A 20,709-nucleotide genomic window follows, 5' to 3' on the forward strand; every position below is an offset into this window, starting at 1 on the left:
GGGGGCAGGAGATTGGAAGAGCCAGGAGGAGGTGTATGACCATATGGAAATGAGAGTCTTGCAGGCTCCTGGGCCCCTGCTCATATGAACCTACAGCAATGGTGGCAGCTTGCACAGGACCCATGCAAACTCAAGCAGACAAAAACCCAGCACAGAACTGTACAGGCTCCTGGGCCCCTGCTCATATGAACCTACAGCAATGGTGTCAGCTTGCACAAGACCCATGCAAACTCAAGCAGACAAAAACCCAGCACAGAACTGTGGAAATGGACATCAAGCCCCAATCTCAGTTGAAGAACTATTAGCAGTTGATTACTGCTGGGTGAGGAAGAGCTGATCTTCTTAAAGGGAGGTATTCTAGACAGGCTGACTAGACCTCAGTGGATGAACCTGGACTGAGGGGTGACTGAGAACACTACATGACAGACCTTAATACACAAACGTCAGAATGCATAAATTCCAGTGGGGGTGTGGTTATGGGCAGGTGCCATTGGAAAGGGGGTATAAAGTCAGTTAAGATGTTCTGTATGAAATATACAAAACTTCAAGGAAAAAAATATTCTTACCAATTGTTTTATTCTTAATTACTACCTACCTCAGACACTAAACTATCATCACTACGCACAGGTAAACACCATATGTGCAGTACCTGCTATGGTTTCAGGGATCCACTGGGGATCTTGGAATGATTCCCGAGATAAGAGGATTGCTGTAATCAGATGACATCCTTAATCTATTATTCTCTTGTCCTTCAAAAAGTACAAATATGGAAGAAGGGAGACAGAAAGAAGAGGTATAGTTAAAAATGCTGTACTTGAACAAGACACAGAGGTGCGTGCTAGACGCCAAACACTAGGGAGTCAAAGACAGGAGGATTTCAAGTTCAACACCAGCCTCAGCTACAAAGACAGACCCTGTCTCAAAATCCAACAACAAAAAATAATATCCTCAACGGGGCTGGAGAGATGCTCAGCAGTTAAGAGTGCTGACTGCTCTTGCAGAGGATCCAGGTTCAGTTCCCAGAACCCACAAAGAGGTAACAACCGTCTGTAACTCCATTCCAGGGGATCCGGTACGCTCTTCTGACCTCCACGGGCATTCCCCAACACAGATGCACTTATATACATGTAAGCATAACACTCATACACATAAAATAAAAATAATAAAATACTTTTTAAAAAGTAATGTACTTCAGATGGGCGTGGTGGTGCACACCTTTAATCCCAGCACTTGGGAGGCAGAGGCAGGTGGATCTCTGTGAGTTGGAGGCCAGCCTAGTCTACATAGTGAGTTCCAGGCCAACTAAGGTTATAAGGAGACCCCGTCTCAAAAAGACCAACATAATAATAATGTATTTAAAATTATCTTTTATGGAAAGCATACACGTACATATACAAATCTTTGTATTTCCCATTCACAAAAAAACTTACAAACAATAGCCAAGCCAGTAACGTACATTCCCAGAACATACACTATACCCTTGAAATACTATTTCCATTAAAAGAAAACAGGCTCAGGTTGAAGACAGAGCTCAGCTGGTAAAATTCAAGAATGAGAACCTGAGTTTAATCCCCACAACTCATGTGAAAAAGCCAAGCATGGTGGCATGCACTTGGAATCCGAGCACTGGGGAAGTAGAGACATGCATTCCCTGAGACTCACTGGCCAGCCAGCCTAGCCTATTCAGTGAGCCCCAGGTCCCAATGGAAGACCCTGCGTCAAAGAGCAATATGGATGGTTCATGGGGAACAATACCTGAAGTTCACCTCCAATCCATACTACACCCAATTGCTTCCAAGTCTAGAGCTGAAAATCTACCTGATAAGCTCGAACATCTTGTGCTTCAAAATGACATGAAAGCATCAAAACCTCCCCAGATTTATGTCAAACAGGTATAAGAAGTCAGCCTGGTGAAAATGTACCACTAACCAAGGATGGGTCAGTTTGAGCCCATTAAGATAATCAAGTCAAAATAACAAGAACAACCACAACAGTGCATTACCACAATAGACTAAAACTTAAAATGAGCAAAGCCAAGAGTTCATAAAAGTAGAAAACCTAAGTGGTAAACATGTAGAAAGTAACAGGAAACTACTTCACTCTACAAGCTGGTGAATAAAAAGAACAAATGAAGTAGCTGTCCTTTCTTTCCTAAGTGTATTGCCACCGTGTAACCAAACAGAAACCTGTCCCTTTAGAAGTAATTTCCAGCTAATAAATGAAGAATAGTTACTTCAGATTAATATTACAGTCTCCAATGCCACCCCCTCAAGGATGAATGGATCCAGGTATTAAGCATCAAAATATGAGGGGTGTCTGTCTCCTGATTAAAGGACACACCACTACTCATGCGGAAACCTGAATCTGACTAAGCTACCAACTCACCAAGTAACAGCAGCACGTGGCAAGCTCTGACACAGGAATGCAACCAGCAAAGTCAGGACTGGGAAACCCAGAGCACACACACCAATTCTTCATGAAGGGAGGGGCTGAGGCAAAAGAACACCTACACTTTTAAAACAGCGTGAGCACACTTAGAAATGTCAGAATGAAACCTATCAGTCTGAGTGCCAACTAAAAGGAAAAACCTAAGACCAGACAGAAAGCAGGTGAGGCCAAACCACAGCACTTGGAGTGTGCATTTGAGTGGAAAACCCAGAGAAAAACAAGAGGCAGCCACAGACGACAGAAGTTACTTTGGGGAAGCTTGAAAGCTGCGGTTCAGACAGGAGCATGGCAGGTGAGACTGTACTTCTTCTCTGAGATGGTGCTCACAAGAGTGCTTACAATTCATTAAGTGTGATTTTAAGATTTCTGTGTTATGCAAGAACTTATGATTGCAAATATTAAAACCACCTGCTCCTAGCTAGCTGGGCATGGTGACGCATGCCTTTAAACCCAGCACTTGGGAGGCAGAGGCAGGCGGATCTCTGTGAGTTCAAGGCCAGCCTGATCTAACAGTGAGGTCTACGCCAGCTGGGGCTACAGGGAGACCCTGTCTCAAAAAACAAAAAACAAAAAACAAAAACACCCGCTTCTGCAATGACAACCCCCGGGGTCAAAACTGGAGCTCTTTTCATACTCCATGGGCTCCTCCCACTCCACCCTCTATAGACAGAGGGGTGAGGGGGACCACTAGGCAAATCTAAACTTCATTCTTATCAACTACTAGTAATTGTTCCTCATTTTTCATTTCAAATACTATCCTGGCTTCCTATTTATAGGCACTTTGCGTATTATATGTTAATACATACAAGCTAATACATTAGCTCTTTGTACTGAAAATAACATCCTGAGTTTATTTTGACAAATTTAAGATGATGGTCACTGCCAGGGAAAAACAGTATGCTTTCCAATGGCAACTCTTTAGATTCTAGTTCATAACATTTTATTTAGGAACATAATTTGTAAGTCTGACTCATAGATTATATTTGTTATTTTTTGTTTGGATATCAATATTAAGTTCATTTCACACACACAAAAACCCCCAAAATCTTTTTAAAGCTTTTCTTCATTTACCAACACCTCGCCTATTACAACAGCAATAAATGATTTCTTAAAAGTTTTAAAGATCTCAACTGTGACTGTTGGTAAGAAAGGGAACAAATGGCGCTCTCACACACTGCTCACGCCGACACCACCACTGTCGAGTCTGCCTGACAGCAGTTGCCAATGACCCAGCAACCCCACTCCTGGGTACATCTCTAAGCCAAACAGACGCCCGCCAAAATACATGACCAAGGGTAACAGCGTGGGTCACAAGTGCCACCAGTTAGAATCCCATACGCACCTCCCCAGTTGCACTGAGGGATCTAGACCAAGAAGACGAGCTTATACGAGCCCATCCACGAACGTCTCCGCAGAAAGCAAAGTGAACCGCCAGTGACAGACGAGCATTTACAGGTCTAGCTCAAGTACCACAAACCGAGCAGAGGGTCACTTTGGAGTTGAGAGGAAGCAAACGAATAACTGTTGACATGTGCAGTGCAGACCAATCAACTCTCAGGCATCTGTGCATTCTCGGGCAGCAAGGCTACAGAAGCCCTTTCTGCCACGTAACGGTCCTATCGGCCTTTCTGTCAGTCCCCGTTCCTTACTAAGCAGTGTGTCCCTTGGCTCGGCACTACTGCCTGCTTTGTCTGGGGTCCTGCAGACCCAATGTTCCCTGTCAGCTTCTCCCTGGCCCTGCCTGACTCTCACTGCACTGTAGACCTCTCTGATTTTCTAGTTAAGAGTAACAGGAAGTATACTAGTTTTGGAGAACAGGAAACTATGTACCTCAATCTCTTGTTGATTTTCAAGCAATTTCTGAAAAGCAGTCATTTAAACCCAAGAACCTGTGCTCACAAAAATAACATAACCACAATATATGCCTGGTAAGTTAATGAGTGTTCTAAAGAACTAGACACTAATTTGAACCAAACAAGTGCTCTAGTACATTATAAGGCTTGTTTCCTAGTAACGAAGCCAACACCTGCGTTAAGATTTCTACTAACCTGTAACAAAACTCAATCATTCTACATAGTTTCAGGACACTTGGTTCAAATCTTCTGTAATGGTAGCCAGCGCAACAAAGGGAAAGTCGGTTTATCATCATGTAATCCATTACATAATCTCACCATTTCTTTTCCTTTTGATTCTAAATTAAATGCAGATGCAACTGAAAAGCACATCAAGATGCAAATCAACACGGCCCTTTGCTGAGATCACCCACTGCTATATTCTATATTAGCATATTCACCAAAATTTAATTGTAAACAGAGTAATTATGGTACTAAAGTTATTAAATACACAAAGCAAGCTTGGAACTATACATATTCAAATAGAATTTTAGTGGCAGATCAACTTTTATTTCCGAAACAATACCCTAATTAATAGTCAGCTCTGATGATAAAATGGTCCTCTGCTTTTCAGATAACATTCCAAGAAAGTTCTGCTATGAATATTAAAATAAAGTTTTGTGAATAGATTTTGAAATCTCAATGGCTATATTTATCACAATACAGTACTGTATTTAGATAACTGGCATTTTTTTCAAGTCCTGGATTCAAATTTGATACTTTTAAAGAATCTGCTGGAGAGTGGGAAAGGCTTGAATGAATCACAACAACAACAACTCACACTTAATGAGTCCTATGAATCCATCACAGCTACACTGGGAAATTACAGTGCAGTATGAAGCTCGTTAGACTCTGGGTGACTACTCATAAATTTCCCCTAAAATAGGTGTGCCTGAGCTCCCTGGGTGGGGGTTATATATCTTCATGAAATTTTCTTTAAAGTTATAAACTCAGCTGATGTGCCTCGTACTATAGAAACACATTTGAACGTAGAGGCTGGGCTCTGCTCCATTCTCTTAACATGGCAACACATCTTGGCGCTGACCTGGCCCCACATTTTTCCTAGGCATATTAATTGAAATCTTTTCCATTCCCTAAGATCTAGTTCATCATCAGTCAGATGACTTCTGAACCTCTCACTGTCCTTAGAACTCCCTAGATGCAGGAATTGTCTTTTAAAAAGAAAACACAAGTTTCAGAAAGAAATCCCCTTATCTTTCCAAGCCCTAAATGTATAAAGCTCTTAATCCACTACAAGTCCAACTTAGTATCCAGCCCTGACCCCGTCTGTCACAATAGTAAAGGTGTCCTTTGTCCTTTCCGTCACCTCACACATCCGGCCCCTCCAAGTTTCCGAAGGTTTAGCCTCTAAACTAGGCCTCCTCACATGCTCAATGCCTCTGTCAACTGCATCTTTCCTGATAGCTGCCAAATTATGTTCAAAGATTCTCCACTTAAAAGATATTTTTACTTCCTTCCACCAGCATCTCTTCAATGCTAAACATCAACAGCGACCTGTACTTCCATTCCGTTCTCATTCAACCCACTCCACCTGGCCTTGACCTTCAAGATACCACCACCCTTGCTAAGGTCGCCAGTGACCACCTCGGAGATCCAATGCTCTTTCCAATCATCTCATTACCTCCTCAGCAGCTCTCAGCACTGCTGTGCGTGTTTAAGGCACTCTCTCCCTCTGGATTTTACCACATAACACCACCAAGATGTATTCTAGCATGCAGGTCACTTGCAGCTCTAGGAAACTCAGGAGTACAACAAGGAACAGCAGCTTGTTATTCAAGAACTTGTTCCCCTTTTCATACAGTTTTCCAGAGTTGTATCATGTTTTAAAAGCATGCCACCTATACTTCACAGCTTACACCAGAACAGAAAACCACTGAAAACAAACCACAAAAAAGAAAAGCACACTGCTCAATAAAATCAAATTCTTTGGAAATTAGGACAGAGGCATATTCAGAAAACACAACCGATTGATATATTTGTTCTTCTAGGCTAGCCTCTCAAAGAGAGCTCTGCGTGTTCACAGCAGCACCACTAACAATAGCAAGGGCAGTATATACACATAATTCCCTGGATGCTGAAACTGGAGGACCATTTGTTAGAGGCTAGCCTGGTAGCTGGGTTACACAATGAGATCATATCAAAGAAAGAAAGAAAGAAAGAGAGAGAGAGAGAGAGAGAGAGAGAGAGAGAGAGAGAGAGAGAGAGAGAAAAGAAAGAAAGAAAGAAAAGAGGGGCTGGGGAGATGGCTCAGTGGTTAAGAGCACTGGTTGTTCTTGCAAAGGACCTGTATTCGATTCCCAGAACCCACATGGCAGCTAACAACCATCAATAACTCCAGTTCCAAGGGATCCAATACCCTCTTCTGACCTCCATGGGCAGCGCACGACACAGGTGCACTTACACACGTGCAGGCAATACACTCATACACAGAAAATAAAAATAATAAAATATAAAAGAAATAAAAACGTGGTACATTTACACAACAGAGTTCTACTCAGTGATAAAGACAAAATCATGAAATTTGCAGGAAAATGGATAGATCTAGGAACTGTTATACTAAGTGAAGTAACAGACAAAAAAAAAAAAAAAAAAACAAGCGATGTTATGTTCTCTCTCATTTGTGGATCTTAGCACCAAATTCTTACATGTGAGTGTATACCCTTGATGTAACCGCAGGAGCCAGGAAAATGGAAAGAAAGAGCCCCAAAGAGGGGGGATAGTAGGAGACAGGTGCTACCAAGGAGAAAATGGAGGTACTCAACTGGGAAGGGAAGAGGGAAGCATATACAAAGAACCATAAGGGTAAAGGGGAAGGGGGCAACATAGGAGACATAGGTATTATCAAGGGAAAAATGGGATGTACTTTAACTGGGGAGGAAAGAGTAAGGGTTAGACAGGGAGAGAGAAATCAGAGATAAATAACGCTTGGGTGGTGTGAAAAACCAGAGGAAAACATATTAGTTCAAAAGCCTATTGTCATAACCCTTGATTACCTCCCAGGACTTGAAGGTAAGACCCTACTGCTGAAGACAGGACATACTTCGGACATAGGACTTGGAGCAATGGAGCTGGAACTGACCTAGAAGACTCCTCTCTGAAGACTAGCTCTCGTAGTTCTAGAGAATACTATGCACATGTAAGCTGCTAAGGAAGGGGGAAAAAAAAAACTCAATCAGTGGTCTAACCCCAGCTTTAAAGCCTAATAACCACAACAATGACCAGCACAGTCAGCAGCAGCACATTTATCTTGAGGGAATCACCACCTATCTGAGTGGACTTAAAATCTACTCAATGGGAAGGAACTCATATGTGGGACTGTCAACATAGCCAAACATACATGGTTGGAGAGGTCACAGATCCTAGAGAAAATCCCACATCTGTCAAATCCCTAGATAATCATAATTTCTTACTGTATGTTAAATATGGATCCTTATATTTACAGACAAGCATACCTCTCACCACTCTTCAAAGAAACTCTTCACAACTGATAGTGACTATTACAGAGTTCAACTGGTCACACACAGAGAGTAAGTGTCTGTAAGATGCCCAGCCCTAAGTGACACATCTACAGTGGAACCTCAATAACTAACGCTCACAGAACACAGCGGAACAGGGGTTAGAGAAAATACTAATACATTCCTCGAATCTTACCAGCAAAGCTTCCTCATGCAAGAGGGCAATGAACACAGACGGCCACAACTGGCCAAAGTGTAGAAAACAAAGAGATTGCAGTGTGTGGGTCCCTGGACAAGACTCCTGTATTAAACCTCACCCACCCAGGGCTCAGGGACCATTGTGGAAGAGGAGGTGGAAAGACTGTAAGACCCAGCTTTGGTGCATGGCCATAAGGAAACAGTCTTCCAAGCTTCTGGGAACTTGCTCAAATGAACTTCCATAAGCAATGGTGACAGCATCTGCAAGACCCATGCAAACGCAATCATACAAACACCCATAGACCTGAGGAAATGGGCAGCAGGCCCCAACCTCAGCTAAGGAACTATTGGTGGCTGATCACTGCTGGGTGAAGGAGAGCTGACTTTCTTTAAGGGAGTGATGCCAGACAAGCTGAACGGGCTCTAGTGGATGAACTCACATCAAGGGACATCTGTATACAAAACTAGGTTTGATGGGTCTTGGCATACATAGCAGAATTCATGAAATCCTGTGGGTGGGCTATGGGGGGAGTACAGATAGGGGAACGGGGCCTAAATATGCTTATGATGTATTGTATGAATGTACAAAAATTCAACAAAAACATGCACTGAAAAAACGAGATGGCATTTTTCAAATGTTAATTACATAATCCCACCAGTTATCACAGCAACAAATATTAACTGTGAATTTGTGAATAATAATTAATGGTTTGTTCATTCATTTACTGTATAAATATTTATCGATAATCTACCCTGCGCCAAATACTGTTCTAGAAATGATCCACCCTTTTGACACTTAACATTCTAGCAGGAAAAGACAGTAATAAAAACAAACGTTAACAGGCAAATGACTAATTCTTTGGAAAGTAAAACAGGTAAAGGGGACAGAAGACAGTGGACGCAGCAGAGGGCAATGTGCAGCCTGAGACCTAGTGGTCATGCTGAGCCTCATCCAGAAGGACTCCGCAGCTCAAGCCAAACCTTGGAGGAGAGAGGGGTCAGCTACAGAAGTGCCTGGGGCAAAGGGTTTAGAAGAAGGAAAGGTGTGAAGACCCCAAGATGGAAGCACAGCTGGCAACCGTGGCAAGGATGCCGGCCAGTGTGGCTGGGAAGAGCAAGCAAGGGAGAAGTGAAGAGTCAGGGAGGCACAGGGCAGAGCAGAACCATGAAGGCCGTCGAGAGGACTGACCCCCAGCACTGGGGGCACGTATGACACCTGCATTTTAAACTCCCCCAGGACTGGGGACACGTATGACACCTGCATTTTAAACTCCCCCAGCACTGGGGACACGTATGACACCTGCATTTTAAACTCCCCCAGGACTGGGGACACGTATGACACCTGCATTTTAAACTCCCCCAGGGCTGGGGACATGTATGATACCTGCATTTTAAATCACCTATCGGCCAAATAAAAATATACTGTGAATACCTGGGTGAAAAGAGAATTTTCTGGCTGACTTAGTTTTTACCACTGTTTTTAAATATTTTATTGGTTTCTGCTAACATGCATAAATTCATTCTAAAAATATATTCTATCTATAAACTGAATGCATACAAGCTTGAACCCAAAATTGTAAATACTCTATAGTGTCACTGTCACAAAGTCACATCCGGTCAGAATGAGTGCACAGTGGATCAAATTCCATCCCCACCAAGCAGCTCAGACCAGACCCAACCCCTCTAACAAGTACCAGTAACCAGCCAGCACCACCAGAATGCAGGGCCGGCACCTTTCACCACGCTACACCACATTAAAGTTTAGAACCAACACCGCTACTGTGATTCTTACTGTGTCTGTGCTGTGTTAAGTAACCATCCTTTGTTACCTGCTTCACTGACCCTCTGCTCAGCGACGTGCTGCCAGTACCCTGTGCCACAACTGCTTTAGACAGGGCAAAAGCAGCAAAGCAAAGAGCCCTGTCCTCTGGGAGCTTATCCCTTTTTAAAAAGATTTTGTTTATTATTTATTCATTCTTGTGTGCTTGAGTGTTTTGCCTGCATGTAAGTGCACCACACCCATACCTAGCACCTGCAGAGCCCAGAAGAGGGCGTCAGAACCCTTGGAACTGGAATTTTGGGTGGTTGTTAGCTGCTATGTGGGTACTGAAATCAAATCAGGTCCTCTGCCAGAGTGGCCAGTGGTCTAAACCACTGAGTCATCTGAACACTATTTATTTATTTTGAGGTACTTTTAGACAGTGTCTCCCTGTAGCCCCAGTTGGCCTGGAACTCACTAACATATAACTGCCTCTGCCTCCCAAGTGCTGAGATGAAAGGCATGCGCCATCATACCCCAAACTTCTATTTTTTTTTAATATTTTATTATTTTTATTTTTTGCATATGAGTGGACTGACTGCATGTGTGTAAGTACAACCATGTTATGCAATGCCTGCGGAAGTCAAAAGAGGACACTGGATTACCCTGGAACTGGAGTTACAGATGGTTGTTAGCCGCCATGTGGGTGCTTAAGAATCAAACCCAGGTCCTCTGCAAGAACAGCTAGTGCTCTTAACTGCTGAGCCATCTCTCCAGTCCCCCTTCTTTTTTTTTAAACTACATTTTAACTCATTTTGTGCATTGTGGGGGCGCATGTGTGTTACAGTACAAATGCAGAGGTCAGAGAACAACTTGTAGGAGTCAGTTCTTTGTTTCCATCATGTGAGTTCTGAGGATTAAACGCACATGGTCAGGCTTGACTGCAAGCTCCTTTACCCAGTGGGCCATCTCAATGCAGCTTATCTTTTATTCAGAAAAAAAAGCATGATTGTAAAAAAATATAAGTGCTTAGTGCATAGAGCACCCGCCCAGCATACCAGAGACTCTGGGTTCAATCCCCAGCACTGCCTAAAAGAGGGTGGTGGAGTCACACGGGCCTGTAATGCCATCCCAGCCACTTCAGGGATGGGAAGCGGAAGATCAGGACTTCAAGCTCATCCTTGGCCTTAGATAGCTTGAGGCCTGCCAAGGCTTCATCACACCTACCTCAAAATGACAAAATAAAAGAACTTAGGTCCTTCCTCTTTCTTTGGGGCTGCTGAGATGGCTTAGTGGATTAAAGGCACAGATTCAGTGACCTGAGTTCTATCTCTGAAAGCCATGTACAAGTGGAGAGAACCAAAGACACAAGTTGTCCCCTGATCTCCACATGTATGCCATGGCACAAATGCCCACACACATCATACACACATACACAATCATAAATTTAAAATAAATTAAAAATTAGGGGGCTATAGAGATGGCTCAGCAGTTAAGAACACTGACTGTTCTTGAAGATGACCCACGTTCAAATCCCAGCACCTACATGGCAGCTAACAACTGTCCATAACTCCACTTCCAGGGGATCTGACAGCCTCTTCTGACCTCCGCTGGCATTGCAGGACACGGGTACACTTACCTACATGCAGGCATAACACTCATACACATAAAATAAAAATAAATATTTTTAAAATAAATTAAAAATTAAAATTTCACCCATCCAAGGATAAGGGCAAAAGCAGGCAACCAGTACTGGGGAGAGAATGGAATCTAACACACGGTCTAGGACTACAGAGATGGCTCTGTTGAAGAGCTTGTGCCCCCTCCAGAGGACTTAAGTTCAAGTCCCAGTTCCCGTTATGTACAGGCTCACAACTGCCTGTAACTCCAATTCCAGGGGATCTGACACCGTTTTCTAGCTCCTCATTCACCCACACACACACACATGTGGCATACACACAAAGACAAAACATACACACACACTCATACATACACACACACACAAATAATAAACCAAAATAGTTTTTAAAGACCATGGCCTAGCAAGCCTCACAAGTGACAATTAAGCAAAGTGGGGGCAATGAGCCACACTGTGCTGTGGAGGAGCAGAGGTGCAAAGCAGGAAACGCCCAGCTTGCCAACAGGGAGGCCATGTGGTTGAATAGCCTTGGCCAGGGGCTGTGCACTGGCTGAGGGCAGGCTCACAGGCCACAGCAGGTCCCTCACTGAGGTCACAGTAAGGACTTGAACTTGAGTGGCCTGCTCGCTTGCATGTGAACATCGCTCAGCAGATGCAGCAAAAGCAGACTGAAGGGGTAAAGCAGAAACAGCCACCACCAGCTACAATGCGTTAACTCAATGATAACAAGGGCACCCATCTTTACTGAATGAGACTGTTGACTCTAAAAACAATGGACGACTTTTAGCCACTAAACAGAGGGGTATAGAATAACTTGGGGTCTTTTAACTTTATACAAGTTACCCTCCCCCTCAAAAGTCTCCAGTGCCAAGCAGAAACAATTGTATTGGTAACAGATGGTCTAGGAAGCACAGCACACAGCCTCTGGCCTCACGAAGCTGCAGGTGATTTCACACAGAAATACGGTCAGTTCCATCAGCTTCCAGGCAGAAAGGTGTCCAGAGTAAAGAGCATTCTGAACCCTGTGACAAAGCCCTCATTAAGGCAGTAGGCAGCTAGCTGCAGACACCTATAAAATGAAACCCTATCAGGTTCAAAGAGCAGTGCCTATCCCAATGACAGGAGTTCTTAGGACTGGGAGAGTCATGAAGCTCCTGTTTCCTCTTTCAATGAATACTGGGAAGTTCAGAGTGAAAAAATTTGGTCAGTTACAGGACTACCCATCATCTAAAGCAGCAGCTGTCAATCTGGAGTCTCCACAGAAACCACCGGTGAACCTTGGGAAAACAGAGCCCCAGGCAGCTAGGCTGGGCTGCACTTGCCCTGCTTTCTGCAGTCAGTCATTCATATCAGAGAAGCTGCTGTCACCTGCAAGCCCACTGCTTGAAGTTTTCATAAAAACTCCCTCTAGTGCACCTTGGAACTGGGTTTAAAAAGTATAAATTAGTAAATGTATGATTCCTACAAAACCAGGTTTTTCCCACCCTGTTCATATCCCTAGGCCCAAATGGCTCATCTGTATTTCAAACTTATTTGGGATTTAGAAGTAATTACATGTTTTGGTGTAAATGGCTTCCTGCCAAAGTACAGTTAAGTCAGAGAATAAAACCAAACAGGAGATCATCGGTCAACAAAGAACTCCATCACCTCTTTTACTAAATTACATCAGGAACAATTTGAAAGCAATATATCTAAAGACAATTCTCTCACAAATGAGCCAGCTAATCAGAAGTTGATTAATGCATCTGATTACTGCTAAGAAATTATTGGAAAAGTAAAATTAGAATCCCAGGTTCACACGGCCACTTTACATAGGATCTCCACATGTTTTCTTCGTTCCGCCCCCACAAACCTGTGAAAATGTTCAGGAAGGGTAAACACATTCTGATTACCAATGCCACTTGACAGAAGAACCTGAAGTGACAATGAGAGCCTGGGCTCCTGCTGGGGGCAGCCAGGCCATGCCTAGTTTCAGGGACCTACTGATCAAAGTGTGACTGTGCTCACAGCTACATGGTACCTTTTGTGACGTTAACCAAGGGAGTATCAAAATGTAACACAGCAAACCACGAGCTTACAGAAGTGGACTTCCAGAGATGATGATTCATAAGTTCACAGATTCTTTTCTGAAAAACATAAAGCGAAACAAACTGCGATGGATCCTGAGCAGTGGCTGCCACAACCCGCTCTGCTTCACCTAAGCTGAAAAGAACGAGTGCGGACTCAGCCTCAAACTGAAAAACGGAAGTAGAGAGCTTCGGAGATTTTTTTTTCCTAGACCCGTTTAGCGTAAGTCAGGTGTGGTGGTGTACACCTTTAATCCTAGTGCTTGGGAGAGGAGGCAGAGGCAGAGGCAGGTGGATCTCTACATAGGGAGTTCCAGATCACCTGGGGCTACAGGAACGAACAAACAAACAAGGGGAGGAAGAGAGGGAGAGAGGGAGATTAACGAATTATAAAAATTTTGATGGAGTGAAATGTTTCCTTTGACTTCTATGCCTCCACCTTTACTTCCCTAGCTGATTCCTAACAGCTCTAAAAGGTGCATTAGCTGCAGAACTTGTTTTGAACAGACAATACATGGCAGGGAAGTTTCTAAGCACAAACTGAAGCTTCCTCAGTGCCGGCACTTCCCTCTCAGCCCAGAAGGAATCTGGGAGGTTGGTCCCCACCAACACTTTCTAACTGGATGTGTAGAAGATCCACTCTTGAGTTTTCAACGGATCTCCCAAAAGCAACAGTGAGGAGGCTGCAGTGACCCAGCTGCCAGGGGCCCACAGCACTCGTGGGGGTCAGAGGCAGAGGACGGCCTGAAGATGCTGCCTGCAAAGGGAAACTGGCTCTGGACCCTCACCCAAGGAAAAGGGCTAAACTTGTTTGGGGGAAGAGAATGCTAAAACCTCTAAAATCAGAAATGTCAACCTGTATTCATGATATTTGACAGTACTCAGTTATAAAACCTTTTAGCTCTGACACAGCCCTCACTAACTCATGTGGAGCAGTTCAGCCCCCAAACCTATTTAGTTGTTCTTCCAGGTGTTCATGAGGAAATTACTGCTATCCACCCAGGACAGCCACGGAGCATTTTTCCTGATAGATTTGGGGGCAGAACTCTAGGCAGAATATCCTCCACATGCTAAGAAAATCAGAATGATCAAGTAAGGAGTTCTACAGTCATTTAAAAACTAGTGAAAACATGAAAGAACTCAGAATCTCTGAAAAAAGCTTTTTATAAGCAACGCACAAAACACTTAAGCCATAAAGAATATTGGTAAATTGAAAAAATAGAAATGAAAATACAACCACAGGTTGTAAAAAAGGAAAGAAAAGCACCATGAACACAGAAGACAAATGAAAAATATCTGCAAAACATGACAAAAGACTCATTCTTGTATCGCTGAAAGAACCTTTATAAAGAAAACTAGACAAAAGCCAACAAAAAGAAAAAGTGACAAGAACAGGCAAATTCACAGAAAAAGAAATACAAATGCATTTAACAACAGCTTATTACAGGAACTTCAAAAACTGACATGCAGCAAAGGCAGACCTGCACAGCCGCGCATGCATCACCCCATTTCAACAGCTGTCAACACATGGCTAACTTGGATCATTCAGCCAATCCACTAGCCCTCCTAAAAGTACTTAAAAGCGAACTCCAGACCACATCATTTTATATGTAAACAGAGACTTTTTAAGAATCTAGCCTCTGTGAAATCACTGCCAAACAAAATCACTAATTTTTTAATTAATTTTTTAAATTTTATTTATTTTTATGTGTATGAGTGTTATGCCTGCATGTAGGTAAGTGCACCTGTGTCATACAATGCCCATGGAGGACAGAAGAGGCTGTCGGATCCCCTGGAACTGGAGTTACAGACAGTTGTTAGCTGCTATGTGGGTGCTGGGATTCAAACCCAGGTCCTCTGCAAGAACAACCAGTGTTCTTAACTGCTGAGCCATCTCTCCAGCCCCCAAATTATATTTTTTTTATGTGTATGAGTGTTTCACCTGCATGGATATGTGTGTCCATGTGTACAATGCCTGTGGAGGCCAGAAGCGGGTGTCGGATCTCCTGGAACTAGAGTTATAGTGTTTGGCACACATGTGGGTGCTGGGAACCCAACCTGGGTCCTCTGCAAGAGCAGCCAGTGCTCTTAACTGCCAAATCATCTTTCCAGCCCCCAAATTAATTTCTTAATATCATCTAGTAAATATTCCAATCTCCCTAACTGTCTCAAAAGATGTCTTGTTATACACTGACTTTGGTACCCAGGACCCAAAGGTTAGCAGTCTTGAGTCTCTGAGCACTGGCTTCCTATTTTTTCCCCTTGCCCTGTGCTATTTGTCCTGTAAAATTCCCTACATTTTGAATCCTGCCGAATGCACTCTTATCAGGTCAATGTATTTTTCCTTTATAGATGCTGTCACTCACACTCAGATTGTGCATCCTTTGGTGGCCTTCGGCCAAAGCCCAACATGAATGAACCTGTAGTTAAACACAGGAAGTTATTATTCTTTGCAGGAGGGCACACACGAAGGGAACACTGGGCACCTCAACATAGTTACCAGAAACCTTCAGGACCTGGGCCTTAGTTTGGTGACTTGTGGGCAGGGGCTTCTCAGAACTGGCCCCTGTCAGGAGTGGGGCAGTTGTTTGGATTTTGTATCTGCCCTGGGCAGAGGAGGGGCCATTTCTGTTGGCTGAGGGCTGTGCAGGCAGCAGTGATCCGGGTTTATTTTGTTTTTCCCTCTGCTTTGTCTTCCTTTACCACCGTCTGTGAGAAACCCAGCTTTCAGCTCATCCCCCACCCCACGCCGTGAGCCCAGGTCAGCTTCGGAAGGGGAGTTGCCTCTTCATCTCATCTGTCGCACAGTCAGGCAATGTTTACCCTGGGCCTGGAACCGGCATGCACCAAGGGCGGCTAGAATGTGGCCACACAGAGCTATAAACTTAAGACACTGTGAGATTCCTTTTGCGACTCTTTTTTAATAACTCAGCACAGTGAGTGATCTCACCTGTGAACTCCATAGATGACAGTGTCACAATATCAAAAGGTTGGACATGCTGACTGAATTGTACAGAAGCCTTCAAGTTGGTAGCCATGTCCTGAGACAACCCCAAAAGCCTTGGAGATTTTTCCATACTTTCCAGTGCAAGACGCTCCAGGTGCCTCCTCCACACACTCCTGTTCCAAACCCAAGATCAGCTACTCCTACAAGAGAAACCCTGTCAGAAGTGGGGCAGTTGTTTGGATTTTGTATCTGCCCTGGGCAGAGAAGGCGCCATTTCTGTTGGCTGAGGGTTGTACAGGCAGCAGTGATCCAGGTTTTTTTATTTTGTTTTTCCCTCTGCTTTGTCTTCCTTTACCACCGTCTGTGAGAAACCCAACTTTCAGCTCATGCCCCCACCCCCATGCCGTGAGCCCAGGTCAGCTTCGGAAGGGGAGTTGCCCTCTTCATCTCATCTGTTGCACAGTCAAGCAATGTTTACCCTGGGCCTGGAACCGGCATGCACCAAGGGTGGCTAGAATGTGGCCCGCACAGAGCTATAAACTTAAGACACTGTGAGATTCCTTTTGCAACTCTTTTTTAATAACTCAGCAGTGAGTGATCTCACCTGTGAACTCCATAGATGAAAGTGTCACAATATCAAAAGGTTGGACATGCTGACTGAATTGTACAAAAGCCTTCAAGTTGGTAGCCATGTCCTGAGACAACCCCCAAAAGCCTTGGAGATTTTTCCATACTTTCCAGTGCAAGACGCTCCAGGTGCCTCCTCCACACACTCCTGTTCCAAACCCAAGATCAGCTACTCCTACAAGAGAATCTATCTCCTTTTGGCTGAAAAGTGAGCATTTGGAGACCAAATTCTGGCCCTGAGCTGGTGGCTGCCCCAGGCTGTTACATATAAGGTTACTGCTACAGCACAGTGCTGTTACTGAACTGAACGTATAAGGGATCATTTCTGGGACTTCTGAGCAGAGCGCTACATGAACAGTTTACAACAACATTTCATGGTCAAATTTAAATAAAATTTAAACTGGGTTAAAATCTTGGTTTCTAATAATTTTAACCTAATTACAATGGATATGTGTTTTGTGCTTCAAATTTTCAAAATCCTATAAACTTTTACCAAGGCCACTCAAAAGGCCAAGCAAGGCAAAGTGTGTTCAGGGAAACAGCTCTGTTCACTCTTTGTTTCCTCTCCCTGTAAGAGCCCCTTCCATTAGATTCTGAGCTCTCCTTCCTGTTTTCTCTTTTTTAAGTAACAGTGACATTTACTGGCATCCTCACTGGGAAGCCGGTATAATGTATTCTATAGTCTCTGCTTCACCATGATTTCCTGCACTACCAACATATCCTGGAAATTGATAGCAATCAGTCTTGGTTTCATTCATCAATAGAAATTAAAATTGCCAAATTGACATTTTTCAGTTACAGGTCAAACTCAAAGCTAGAAAATACTCTGGGTTGGCAAGGGTATGAGAAAAGGTTCATCAACCTGGCCTTACCTATCAAATTTCTAAATGCATACAGCCCTCTGGCACCAAGTACATACTGAGGGAGCAGCCTGTAAGTACAACTGGAGCTTTACATAGCAAAAGACCAGCAACATCCTTAGCTTCATCACAAGGGAACTGACTGAAGTGATGGTTGGCAACAGTACACAACTGTTAAAATGAGGTGCCTCTATCTACAGATATGGGATGGTCTCCAAGAAAAGTAGAAAAATGCAAGAAAGAACCATGTACCAGAACACCCTCTTCATGGTGCTCAAATACTGGGATGTATGTGAGTTCACCTCCTAGAGTTTTGCCACAACGTACCCATGTGCATGTACAGAACACATTATTGCCAGGAAGCTATGCCATATATAGCAGAAAACACCTTAGGGGTGAGAAGTTTTTCAATCTTTACCCATTTATAGCTGAATTTATTGTGTGCATGTATTAGTTTTTAAAATAGGTATTTTTAAAGAATTCTTCACGAACAATAAAGCTTATTAAATGTTCTTAATCCTGAACTTTCCAGTGTTTCTGTAACAGCAGAAATCAGTACCAATGAGCCCTACAGACACTATCACACATCAGCTATGGAAAGAGAACTCAACACCTCCACTCTATGGCACCATCAGACCTTCATGTTTTGATGGTAAAGACTTAAGTTCTTTAAAGAACACCACTGCCTCCAGCAAAGAACAGTAATATATCCCTGGGAGAGTAGTAACTGAAACTGAATATTGACATGATGTCCTTAAGTTAATATGATCATTTATTTTTGCTCAGCTAATCCTCACTGAGCAAAAATATGAATGAATGAATGAATGAATGAATGAATGGTACTGGAAGGAAGCAGTTAACCATTCATTACAGCACGCAGCTCCTACATGCAAATGAATTAATGTAACTAAGACATCACTGGTAAGCAACTACATGGCAGGCTCTATGTTGGCCACAAAACATAAGCATTACACTAAGTGCTTATAAGGAAACCTGCAAGGGAAATAAGCCGGGCGTGGTAGCGCACACCTATAGTCCCAGCACTTATGACTGAACACACCGTCTCTAATTTTTTACAATAGCCACAAAACATAAGCATTACACTAAGTGCTTACAAGGAAACTTGCAAGGGAAATAAGCCGGGCGTGGTAGCGCACACCTATAGTCCCAGCACTTGGGAGGCAGAGGCAGGCGGATCTCTGTGAGTTCAAGGCCAGCCTGGTCTACATAGTGAGTTCCAGGACAGCTGGGGCTATAGGGAGACTCTGTCTCAAAAAGACCCAAAAAAAGGAAAACTTGCAAGGGAAATTCGATGATTTACCCATGACCTCACAGCTACTAAACAGAAAGGTGACTCACCTATGGAAGTATGGTTTTTGCAAAAAAATAACGCTTTGCTCTTAAAGGGTACATCGTGCCAAATACTAATAAGTAGCTAACCCAGAAATAAAATAAAATAAAATAAAAATAAATAAAAGCGGTGTCTCCCCATGATGGCAATGGAAGGGACAGAGCAGCTGTGAGACCAATCCCCCAAGTGAGAGCCTTTAGAAAGACATGAATTACTTTCTAAAACATGTCACCCACCAGCCATGGCGGCATCTGTATGTGGCCCCACCTCTTAGAGGGCAAATGAGGGGGACCACTCGGGCCCAGGAGTTTGAGGTTAGCCTGGGCAACACTGCGAAACTCCCACTTCAAAAAGAAAAATACATGTAGGTGTATATAAAGATAGTGACAGAAATTCCACTGACACAACTTGATGTGATAAAACTAGGACTGGATGTAAGTTAAGAAAACAATGCACACTAAAATAGCATGCTCAGTAGACTACCGTCTAGACTCTAAGGGTGGTTTCTTCAGCAATCTCGCCACTGGAATGACTGTAGTGGTTTGTTATCACTTCTTACTAAGGGCCTGCGTCAAAGTCAACTGCTGGAGAATCTTGTCTGCTGAGGAAGGCGGGGAGGGAGCCTGCATGGAGCACTGCTGGGAACAGACCAGATGCTACTGCATGGTCACTGTGACTGCATGACCTTCACTACCTGTTGGTCCCTACGAACATATGCTATGAGCATTTAAGTTGGGGAGCGTCTTCCTGTGGGATCCCCGGAGTCTGATGACACTTGCACTAGCCAAGAAGCCAGGCAATACATCCCAAGAAATATGGGGAACCTCAGTCGACCTCCCATAAAAATCACACAAGACCTATTTCTGTTCTTGTTCTTCTACAAAATGTGCTCCTCTTATGATTATGTCCTAATAACCATATATGTCTGCACCTGTCAGATCTGCCTCAGTGAAGTGACTTTATCACAAAGTCACTTTCCTGCATTCATGTTACAGTTAAACCAGAAGGGCAGATAAGGACAAGACCAAGGGCAGCAACCATGTCCTGCTTTACATTCAAGGCTCCACCACAGCACACACCAGTCTCTCCAGCTTACAGAAAATTCCTGTGCTCTACCTCCACGACAGCACACCCCGTCTCCTGTGCTAACTTTACATTCAAGGCTCCACCACAGCACACACCAGTCTTTCCAGCTTACAGAAAATTCCTGTGCTCTACCTCCATGACAGCACACCCCGTCTCCTGTGCTAACTTTACATTCAAGGCTCCACCACAGCACACACCAGTCTTTCCAGCTTACAGAAAATTCCTGTGCTCTACCTCCACGACAGCACACCCCGGTCTCCTGTGCTAACTTTACATTCAAGGCTCCACCACAGCACACACCAGTCTTTCCAGCTTACAGAAAATTCCTGTGCTCTACCTCCACGACAGCACACCCCGGTC

At 43.7% G+C, this 20,709-nt stretch overlaps 1 protein-coding gene across 7 annotated transcripts in view; it reads right to left on the bottom strand.

Annotated features, from left to right (window-relative positions):
• Vrk1 (VRK serine/threonine kinase 1) overlaps positions 1-20,709 on the bottom strand; it is a 91,244-nt gene that overhangs the window by 59,738 nt on the left and 10,797 nt on the right. For 2 of the 7 annotated variants that reach the window (XM_029559895.1, XM_029559897.1), the window contains exon 2: positions 13,491-13,538. The exons of 4 other annotated variants lie outside the window; for them this stretch is intronic. The gene's annotated coding sequence lies outside the window, so the exon portion shown is untranslated. Of the gene's footprint in view, positions 1-13,432; positions 13,539-20,709 lie in introns of all 7 variants that reach the window. One more of the 7 variants, XM_029559898.1, reaches the window with a different exon arrangement.

This window comes from Nannospalax galili, unplaced genomic scaffold, assembly GCF_000622305.1.
Source record: "Nannospalax galili isolate Female #2095 unplaced genomic scaffold, S.galili_v1.0 scaffold188, whole genome shotgun sequence".
Classification (NCBI taxonomy): domain Eukaryota; kingdom Metazoa; phylum Chordata; class Mammalia; order Rodentia; family Spalacidae; genus Nannospalax; species Nannospalax galili.